We start from the raw sequence: 11,880 nt of genomic DNA on the forward strand, positions 1-11,880 counted from the left end.
TTGACAGGCTGAATATTTTCTATGTTGCTTGTTTGAATAACTTAATGATATATAGCAATAACTTTTTAATTGATTTGAATAAATCTGTTGAATAGAAACAAGGTGCACTATTGTGATTGGCCTAGACTTCATTTAAAGAAAGCAATTTAAAATAGATTCCATCACATACTTAATTTTAAATCCCCATCTCAATTTTCTTTCTGGTTATATCAATCAGAAAGAATTGTTATTCTTGATAACATTAACAATGTTAATCAATTATTAAATACATCCTATTACACTGTTTTTAAGCCCCTCTCCCCAGAAGATAAGGGAATTTGAAAGACTATAGAAATTTATTTTAATTGTAAACAGATCTATACTATACATTTTATTTTCACAATGTTTTCCTCACATATCATCCCCACTATCAAATTAGTATAAAATATATAATCGTTTGGTAAATTAGACCAAAGATATAAGTTGATCATTGTTTTGGAAGAATCTAAATTTCTTCTCAGTGAAGACTAAATGTGAAACATTTTGGGCAGTAGTAAGAGCAATATACTAGAGAACAAATTATGAAACCCTGTGAAAGGAAGAGAAAAAAAACCCCCAAATTTAGAAATATTTATTTTAGGTTTGCTAAACCTACTTAATTGTGCATAAGAACCAGAGTATTATGACCTGACAGCTGATAACTTTACAATAGAGCCTTCTCGTTCAGCTTGTGGGAAGTTTCATCATGAATACTTTGCTGACAAATTGTGAATTTAAAGCCACATTTCTAGTGTTAAAAAGGATCGAAATGTTTGATTATAAATTCCCAGGGTTAAAGATTTTAGAAATAATTTTATATACTCAGGCAAGGAGGAGAAAGCTATTTAAGATTGCCCAGAACTATTTTGGAAAAAAGTAACAGTGGGAAATAGAAATTAATTTAATCATTTAGAAGATAATTGCCTTCTATAATTATGTTATGAAGACTTAATCTGTTAGAAATGTTTGGCTATTTAATATTTGTTAAATATAGTAATAGAACTCAAGTGATTTTTAATGTAACCCAAAGGATAGTTATATAAGTTCCTTATATTATTGCTAATACTGTTTTAAACATGAATGAATATTACATTTTAGGACGTGGTATCAAAGTAATAGGAGAATGGCATTAGGTTTTGAAAAATTATTTTGATAACTTGACAAATATGGAGGGTCTACTATATGAGATACTGTGCTAGATGCTATGGGGGCTAGAAATATAAATAAGATATAGTCTTTTCACCCAAAGAGTAAAATATAGTAAGGGAGACCTCTACCCAAATAACTATTATGGTAAAGTGTGAATCTAATTCCTTATTTCTGACATCATGAAGTGATTGGAGATCCAATTTATGTATAAACATTTGTGTCCTCTAGTGTCCAATTAGGTTTTATTGACATGAAAGAGAATTATTTAAAAGCTGATATTTATAGAACTCCAACTTTCCTAAAATTGGATAATATATTTTCTAGTAGAAAAACAGAATTATAGAAACTTAAAAAAAATATTATGTTATCAAGGCTCTGGCTAACATTGAAGGAAATATATGTAAATATAATGCTGTTTGTTTTCAGTTTTGGTGTTTGATTTCTGGTATTGTCACCGAAGTGCTCATTTTCAGGAAAATCAGATTCTACAATAAATACACTGCTTAAAGTTCAATAAACTTGTGATAACCTCTATAACCTCTGTAGTTTGAAAGTTAATAACTTATAAAGATGTCACACATCAAGTTAACATCCAGTTCTACTTCTTAACCTTTTTTTTTCCTTTGTAAGACAGCACTTTAGTTAGACATGATTTAATTAGATGCAATTATTCTGTGACTGGATGTTTATTAGATTTTCACTTACAGTATATTGATTCAGTATTGATTCACATTTGAAGAGTGAGGAATACAATAAGTTTTAAATATTACAGGTTTAAAGGTTTTCTTAATGGTGTGAATATGGAGTCAAAAATCCAGTTTACATCTCTGCAGAGAGAAAAATTGCTATCCATATCTTTTTATTTTATACATATTTAACTAGAGATAATTTATGGTTAATTTTGTCAAGTTATCATGTGTTCAGTCCCATTTATTTTAAAATCCTAAGCAAAAAGTTCCAAGTTTGCCTTAAAAACAAATGAAATTAAAGAACTGGATGATAATGCCTATATTTTTGCCTTATGAATTGTGCTGTATCATAAACCAGAGATGGTTTTGATTTTAACAGGATTTTGAAATTTTGTAGATGTAGAGTACTAATATCTGTACTCTCTTGCAAAGAATGTGATCTAGTTGTGGATTATGTTAATGTTTAAGTGTTTTTGTATACGTATTTTACCTCTGAATATGTATCTTTTTAGCATCAGGGTTTTATTTTTGTTTACATAGTAAAGTGGCATTTAACTTGTTGAAGGTTGTATTCTTTTGTCTTTTATTTTCAAAGTTCTTTGTGTGTACTATTGTGGTAATGCTCTGTACTGAGTATGGTTAAATTTCATTTAATGTGAAATATTAAAAATAAACTTGAAAAACAAGACTTTGTGTGTGTCCATTGTTGTGAATTGACCCAAGCTAACTTTGTCATGCTTAACTCTTAGGTTCTTTTAGGTAGATAGTGGCCACAGAAGTTGAGTTGGATGTGGGATAGCCACTCCTTTACATCCTGATTACCAGGTTATAATGAAAACATGTCTTAGGCTAAATACTGCTGCACATTTAGACACTTATTAAAGAAACATTCATTAACAAAGCAGGCACAAAAGAGTTCAGTTGATAAGTTCATTGCAGTCCCAGCTTTTTATCTTTTTAGATTCTTGAACCAGCCTTATAAGAGGGGTTTACTTGAGGCAGACATGGCAACATTCTAGAGGTTTCTGTTATTTTTATGGCCAGCATCAGGTAACCAATAGGCCTCCTAAAGGAAGAGCTGTAAACCTAGGTACTATCTTTAAGGAAGTTGTGAACTACAGGCCTGAAAGGATTCTGATAACCTGTCCATACAAGGGTTGGAAATGTATTTGTAGACCGTCCACATATCTTGAAACTTTAATTTCACCAGTAAGAGCAACTTTTTGGTATCACGTTAGGCTACAAGCCACTATTCCCTAATAAATACCCTTGACATTTAGTATACTAATTAGCAAAACATCGGATACCGATCAAATTATGGATAAGAGATGTATTTGTAGCTGCCGGGAGAATGGGTTTCCTGGTTAGCATGCCAGCTAACCATCCCTCAGCTGCATTCTTAGTGAGGGCAACTCCTACAGTTGAAGTAGAAACTTAACATATATGCTGAAGTATTTAAAGTATTATAGATGACGTATGTTAATACATGTTTTGAGAGTACATATTAAAATATTGGATTTAGATTTCTTGATGCTTTTGCAGTTCTGCTTTTTAATTCTAAGACATGCACAGATAGCTCTTACATTACCCAGAAAATCTGTCAGCAGACAGTTATTAAGAGCTTAATATGTTAAAGACATGATGGAAGGTATAGAGGAGTAACAAGCCTTATCTTACAATCTGCTTGAGGAATGAAAAAGACACCTCGGTTGCTTTCTGGGGTTTTGTTTTTTTTTTTGGTTTGTTTTTTCAGGGAGGGAGAATTGAAGAGATAATGCTACTCTAGCAGAGCTCTACTGGTGCCTCTCATGTTCTTTCTAAAATTACTAGATGCTTCTCTTGTTTGGGGCCAGTGCAGTAATGGAAGTAGAAGTTTCAACTCAGTTTGGAAGACTGTGATGAGCGGATTGTAGGAATCAGCAATAGACTCATAATGGGATACAAAAAGCTGTTCCAGGAGTCCAAACTCTTAAGGCTAGGAGTAAAATTGAGTTCTGTGTCAAGGTAGTATTAAAACAGTACACATGGGTTTTGATATGTCTTCCAGGCTTTTTTTTTTTCTTCTTTTTAATAGAAATGGAATCTGCATGTACCCATCACCCAGCTTCAACAATTAAGCACATTTTGTTAATCCTACTTTTCCTTATCCACCCTTTTTTTTTTTTTTTGGCTGAAATATTTTAGAGAGAATCCCAAACATGCAATATAATATGACTGTAAATAATTGAGGCTGCATCTCTAAGTGATAAGGACACAAAATTTTCATTCTGTAAGCTACACCGATATAATCACACTTAAAAATTGAATACTTTTGTATTATTTAGTATAGTCTGTATTCAAATTTCCCTTATTGTCTCAAAATTTTTTTTCTGTTAGTTGGTTGAGTCAGGATCTAAATAAGGTTTATACATTGCATTTGACTGTTACATCCCTAAGTCAATTTTAATCTCTACCAGTCACTGCCCTCCTCCCCCTTTTCATGCCATTTACTTGTTAGTATATGTGATTGTTCATCTAGTAGATTGTCCCACATTCTAGATCTGGCAGATTGCTTTTTGTGTGTTTTGTTTGACTTACTGTCCTATTCTGCAAATGTTCTATAAACTAAAACTGATGGCTGCAGAGTCTTCATTAGATTCAGGTTTTTTTTTTTTTTTTTTTTTGCAAACATAGTTGATGCTGCATATACCTCCTATTGTATTGCATCTGAGGCATATTATGTCTGGTTATCCCACTTTTAGTGATGCTAACATTAATCATAGTTTGAGTTCAGTTGTCAACCTGATGCCTTCATTATCAAGTTCCCCATCAAACTCTCACCAGATGGTTTTAGCAGCTATTAGTGACTACTGCTGGATCCATTATCATATTGAGTTGTAAAATAGTAGTTTTCTAACTCTGCCATTCCTTCTGCTTTTATTAGCTGGAATTCTATAAAGGAAAGCATTTCCTCATCACTTATTTGGGTACCTTGAGATAAGGTCTATTAAGGAAAGGCTGGGGAAATTGTGCGATTCATTCCTTTCTCAATCTTTAATGAATTAGTGCCCTAAAAAACTCCAAAGGTGATCAAGTATCATGAGCTCATGATTTTTTTAAAGATATTTGTTTGAATATATGTGTTTCAATCAACACATCTTAAGCCTGTGTATAAGATTAAGTTCCATTGAAAGCCTCCTTTCTTTTAAAGAATTATTTTCACATAATTTAAAATAAAGACAAACTTACAGAGAAGTTGTAAGAGTAATACAAAAAATTACTATATACCTTTTTCAAGGTACACCAGTTTTTGACATTTTGCCACACTTGTTTTATCATCCTTTCATCTTTTTCAAGCCATCTGAAAGTAGGATGCATACATTGTCTTTTTATCCCTTAATACTTTAAGCACATATGTCCTAAGAATAAGGATATTCATTCTCTTATTAACCACAGTTCAGGTATCAAATTCAAGCATTGTTGTGTTTTGGCTTTTCCTTTTCATTTTCTTCCTCAGATCTAGAATCTCTAAATGGTATTTAGAGGTCCCAATGTTTTGCTTGTGTTTTCTGCTACTGAGTTGTCCTTGCTTATAGGCTATTCAATAGGCAGAGTCAGGAAATGCCTCCTTTTAAATTTTACTTTATTTTACTTAAATTCTTGGATTTTAATGTTTTTTTTCTTAGCTTGAAAATCTTGGTTTCTATCAACATTAACATAATTTAATTACCTATTTGATTTGTTTTACAACATACTTATAATGTTTTCAAAATAACAATACTGATATAAATAATAAGACCAATGAATGTAGTTGAGTCCTTTGTGACATTTTTTGTCCTTAGAATATGTTTCACAAGGATCAAAAATAAAAACACTGGTTTTAGAGTCAAATGAAGTAATATTTTTATTTGGTTAAAGCATAATTGACTCATGTACAGTGAGGCTATTTTAATTGAGGTTTTAATTTTTAGAACTATACTTTCTAATCTAATTTTATTTTAAAATTATATGGAATATTTACTTGACTACAAAGTTGAAACTATACGAGAAGATGCATTCACCGAAGTTTTGTCTGCATTTCCATCTCTTTCACTCTGTTCATTTTTATTACTTTATAGGTAATCATTTTTATTAGATGCTTGTTCCATTATCTCATTTTGAAAAAATCCTTCCCCATTTCCTTACCAAAAAAATAGCATACTATAAAAACACTTTTTTCCACTTAAAATATTCTGGAGATTATGTCATGTTAATATATTAAGATAATTCTTAATCTTTTTTACAATTACATAGTACCTTGCTGTGTAGATATACCATAGGACTTTTATCTAGTCTTGTGCTGATGGACATTTGAGTTGTTTTTAGACTTCTGCATTTACAAATAATGCCACAATGAATAGCCTTGTGCGTTTGTCATTTTGTGTTTTGAGCACAGATTTTTAGAAGTGGAATTTCTGGGCTAAAGTGTAGGTGATATGCAATTTTCCTAGATCATGCCTGTTTTAGTTCAGGCTGCCATAGGCTAAATACCACAGACTGAGCAGAAATTTATTTCTCACAGTCCTGGAGGATGGAAGTCCAAGACCAGGGTGCCAGCATGGTCAGGTTCTGGTGAGAGCTTTTTCAGGGTTGCAACCTGACAACTTCTAATATCCTCACATGAAAGAGAGTAGAGAGGGGGAGTAAGCTCTCTCATGACTTTTATAAGGACACTAATCCCATTAATGAGGGCTCCATCTTCATGACCTCATCTAATCATGATTACCTCCCAAAGATCTCACCTAATACCAACACGGCAGCGGTGGGGGGGCGGGGGGTAGGGTTTCAGTATTTAAATGTCGAAGAAACACAAACCTCCCGTCCATAACATTGCCCAATTCTCCCAAGACGTACCATTTTCCATTCCCATCAACAATAGAAAAGAGTACCTTATAGGCTGTTTTTATTAGTTCACCTACGCAGGGTCCTATTAACAGGTAATACTTGGGGGCTTCCCCGGTGGTGCAGTGGTTAAGAATCTGCCTGCCAATGCAGGGGACACGGGTTCGAGCCCTGGTCTGGGAAGATCCCACATGCCGCAGACCAACTAAGCCCATGCACAACTACTGAGCCTGCGCTCTGTAGCCCGCGAGCCACAACTACTGAAGCCCATGTGTCTACAGCCCGTGCTCCACAACAAGAGAAGACACCACAATGAGAAGCCCGCGCACCGCAACGAAGAGTAGCCCTCGCTGGACGCAACTAGAGAAAGCCCGCACGCAGCAATGAAGACACAACGCAGCCAAAAATAAATAAATAAATTTATACATAAAAAAAGGTAATACTTGGTCTCATGTTCTTTTTGGTTCAAATTATGTCTAATATTAAAATATAATTAAAGACATGGAAAGCTTCTTATTTTTAGGGTACATGAAAAGTGCCTTAAACCTTATTGAGTAAGGCAGGATCTAAATAAGGCTGAGCCAATCACTTTTGCTGTCCTGATTAGAAAGAAAGTATTGGAAAGGATATTCTTGTGTGTGCCCTGAGGACAGTTAGAGTTTAAGTAAGCAGGGGTCCTAGAATCTAATAAAGTAGGTGTTTCCAATGAATAGAGGACTATGTCTCAAAAAGTTTTAGAGCCGGATGGCAGATAAACTATTTTGGACTGTATCTGGTAGATAAACGATTTTGAGCAGGAACAAGATATGATATTTCATTATTATTTAGTATCTAGGAAAATTTAAGCTATTCACTTTCCTCCAACATTTTTACTTCTGCTTTATTTGTTTTTCCTTTTCAAACTAATTCATGAATTTAACTTTTTTTTTTTTTTTTTTTTTACTGTTCTGATATAGTTTGTTCTGTGAGCTTATTTGCCACAGAAATAGCAGCATTGGTTTTCAGCCAACAAACTTGAAATCTTCACACAGAATTTATTCATCTTCTGCAGCAGCACTACTTATCTACTAATTTCTTAATAGAATATTGAGGACCTCCCTGGTGGTCCAGTGGCTAAGACTCCACACTCCCAATGCAGGGGGCCCAGGTCTGATCCCTGGTCAGGGAACTAGATCCCACATGCATGCCGCAACTAAGAGTTCGCATGCCTCAACTAAAAGATCCCTTATGCTGCAACCTTAGTTGCGGTTCTTAAACCGGCACAGCTAAACAAATAAATAAATAAATATTTTAAAAAATAGAATATTGAAAGAGGAGTCAACAGTAACTGTAGTGGAACTTCCCTGGTGGTGCAGTGGTTAAGAACCCGCCTGCCAATTCAGGGGACACGGGTTCCAGCCCTAGTCCGGAAAGATCCCACATGCCACGGAGCAACTAAGCCCGTGCGCCACAACTACTGAGCCTACGCTCTAGAACCCGCGAGCCAGAACTACTGAAGCCCACGTGCCTAGAGACCATGCTCCGCAACAAGAGAAGCCACCGCAATGAGAAGCCCATACACCGCAAGGAAGAGTAGCCCCTGCTCGCAGCAACTAGAGAAAGCCCGCGCGCAGCAACCAAGACCCAACACAGCCAAAACAAAAAACAAAAACAACTGTAGCAAACACTTTCATGGTGCTTACTGTGTGCTGGGCACTAAGTGGTATAATAATAATTCATCAAATCTTCACCACAACCTTATGAGATATACTCTATTATTATCTCCATTTTACAGTTAGCAAACTGGGAACAGAAGAGTTAAGTAATAGGACCAAAGCCACACAACTAATGACAGAGTCCAAATTTGGACCCAGGCAATTTGGTTTCAGAGTCTAGGCATTTAACTGCCATACTCTTTCCCCTAATTGACATCAAGAAAATCAGTAGTCGAGAACTGATGGTAATAAAGAGAATCCAGTGGTAATGTGATCATGTAACACGATTCACCTCAAAAGTCTGAAATTCCATTATTTTTTTCCTAGGTGAAAAATGTCAATCCTGAATTAAGTCTTCTGTCATTTCCATAAACTCTCTAGGGACAGGAATTCCTAACCCTTTTCAAAGAAGAGTTGAAGAAAGCAGAGAGGAGGCCAGAAGCATGAGGTTTGTGGAAGTGATGAAGAAGTCCCAGAAGTCAATTTACAGGTATAATTTGAGCTGGGTTGTTGTTGGCAGAAAGCATAGTCAGCCTCATCAAAGACAACACCATTGTATGTTATCCCCAAGCTATGAGTGCTTATAGTGTCATAGAACTGAGGGAAAATTGTACTTGCCTTGCCCAAATTTTAAAGGCCAGAAAGTTCAGGAATGGGTCTTGCTCCGGCCTTTACGTTCTATACTGGGGAGCTTCTGCCACCTAGTGTTCATGAAGAAAATGGCAAGAGTTTGGAATCACCAATCCTGTCCCTCCACAAGTCCAGGAGTATTTAAAGAGGACTGGTCCCAATGGCTGTCTCAGTTTTTCCTCAAGTTATCTTCCCTCCAATGAGAATTAGAAAATATTTGATATTATTAATTCTTTGTGGAAAACTTCAGCTACAATAAATTTCTTTTAAAATTTGATGGGGTTTGGGGCTTCCCTGGTGGTGCAGTGGTTGAGAATCTGCCTGCTAATGCAGGGGACACGGGTTCGAGCCCTGGTCTGGGAGGATCCCACATGCCGCGGAGCAACTAGGCCCGTGAGCCACAACTACTGAGCCTGCGCGTCTGGAGCCTGTGCTCCGCAACAAGAGAAGCCACGATAGTGAGAGGCCCGCGCACCGCGATGAAGAGTGGCCCCTGCTTGCCGCAACTAGAGAAAGCCCTCGCACAGAAACGAAGACCCAACATAGCAATCAATCAATCAATCAAAAAAAAAAACTTGATGGGGTTTGAAATTTGTTTTATCTTTAATTTTAGGATTTATAGCTTTCTAATGGAAATTAAAAATGGTTAGGCTTTGAAGTTAGATGTAGAGGCAATAATGAAACAGAAGGAAAGGGGACAGGGCACAACCTTTAAAAGAATGACATAGCCATTGAGGACACAACAAAAACTGGTTGGAACCAACTAGGTCCAAGATGGCAGAAGATTCAGCTTCCAGTAGAACTTGAGCCTCATTATACATTCATTGTAATGTATTAGCATGCTAAGTGACACACTCACAGGCACCATGACGGTTCTGAGAGCAACCATAAAAGGCCAAAAAGTGGGTGGTGGCCCAATTCCTGGAAATCTCCACCCTTTCTCCAAAATAGTTGGACTAATCCTCCCACTCATTAGCCTGTGAAATTATCCAGCTGATAAAAACTAACCACCCCGTATTTTGGGGTCTCTTGCCTTCTGAGATGGCCCACACTCTGTCTGTGGACTGTGTTTCTCCCAAGGCTGTTCTTGCCTTTTGAGACGGACCACATTCTATGGAATGTGTATCTCTCTAAATAAATCCACTTCTTACCTATCACTTTGTCTCTCACTGAACTCTTTTTGTGACAAAACATAGAGAACTTGAGCTTCATTAAGGCCTGAGACCTGGTGTGTGATCTCAATTAAAATGCAGTGGTTCAAGTCCCAATCTGAGTTGTGCGGTTTCAATAGGACCTTACAATTGCCTTTGAAATCACAAGTTGAACAATCTGTAGTCTCTTTCCTCCAAAACCTCCTCCAGGGATGCTAGGTAGCACCTGGGAAAGGACTGTTTCAAAGACCTCACAGCAGTTGTCTGTAGAACTGTCCCTCCTCTGTACTCAGAGCCTGAGGTGCTCACCCTGCCATAGTACTTCCCTCTGTACAGTCACCATTGATTGACTCACCGTTCCCCCTTTTTAGACATGTGCATACCTCCAGGGCAGAAATCATTTCTAATTCTATTAGCAAGTAGTGGATATTAAGTATGTATTAAATGGATGCTGCAGAGAAAGTACGTCTGCTATTGACTTGTTCCAGCTTGTAGCCCTCAAATCAAGCTTAGCCTGCTTGGGCAAAGATTTCCCTAACCATCTAACCATTTCATTTAAGCTTTAACCTGGTGTCTTCTTGACCTGAGCACAAATCAACTCTCCTGTGTTTCCTGCCTTCACTCCTCTTCTCCTTTCCTTCCTTCCCATATGTTGGGTATGCAGAACTATTTATCGTGCTGGTTTCCCCCCTCTTCACAAACTCTCTCAGCCAACTTTTTCCTACTCTACTCTTAAAGCAAGCTAATTATGCTCAGTGTACTTTGATTTTTCTTTGTTACACTCTCTGTTGGATTAACAGGGAAATATAGAAAATCTATTTGGTTGTATCTGTTTGGGGACAGTCTATACCATCAGGGTCTTCTTGCTTCCCAACTCTGGCACCTGGGATACTAGTTTTGAAATGTAGGTAGGGGAACGTAAAGGAATGACATCTTTCATAAAGTAGAATAATGAGTTCTTGAAGATTTGAGAAAATAAAAGCATCTGAAGGCAAGTGTCCAGGTAGAAAGAAATGTCTGAACAGGTGGCCACTGCAGTTTCCTTCAGAGTTTCACTTTCCTGTACACATTTTGTCAAGCTGATTACTTCTATCACCGCTATGCTGGCCCCCAAGGGTATACACTTCTTTCTTCAAAGCCCGAACTCTTTGGTTCTTAGTTTTCTTCAGTACTGTGGAGCCATGCTGGACTTTTCAAAAAGTCTTTACCAGTATGAACCGATGATTATCACTGGGTGGAGAAATCATGGATGATCATTTTCTTCTTTACAGTTTTTTTGGGTTTATTGATTTCTTACCGATTTATGTATTATTTTTATAATCATCTGAAAAATTAGACTTTACAAAATTCAAAGGGAAAACAAGCAAGTAATAAAAATATAGCTAAGCGTACAAACAGCAGGTTTCTAATTTTACCACACTGTTGTCTGCACAGCTCATTGGCTCCTCAAGTGCTTGTTCCATACCACATCATTTTTGAGGGCCTTACCAGAGTAGCTCACTTTTTCATTTTCAGTGGTACTCCTTTTGCTACCTTATAGACCTCATTGAGAAAACAATGGATGGACTGTGGAACTGATTGCTCTTTGAGGGTAAATAATTTTATATCCTCAGGTAGATATCAGCATATAAAGAAATCTTCTAGCTACAGAGGCCTCCCCACCAACTTCCTCAACTTCCCAGAAATAAA

The sequence above is a fragment of the Balaenoptera physalus genome (genome assembly GCF_965194825.1).
Source record: "Balaenoptera physalus genome assembly, chromosome: 2".
NCBI classification, from domain to species: Eukaryota; Metazoa; Chordata; class Mammalia; order Artiodactyla; family Balaenopteridae; genus Balaenoptera; species Balaenoptera physalus.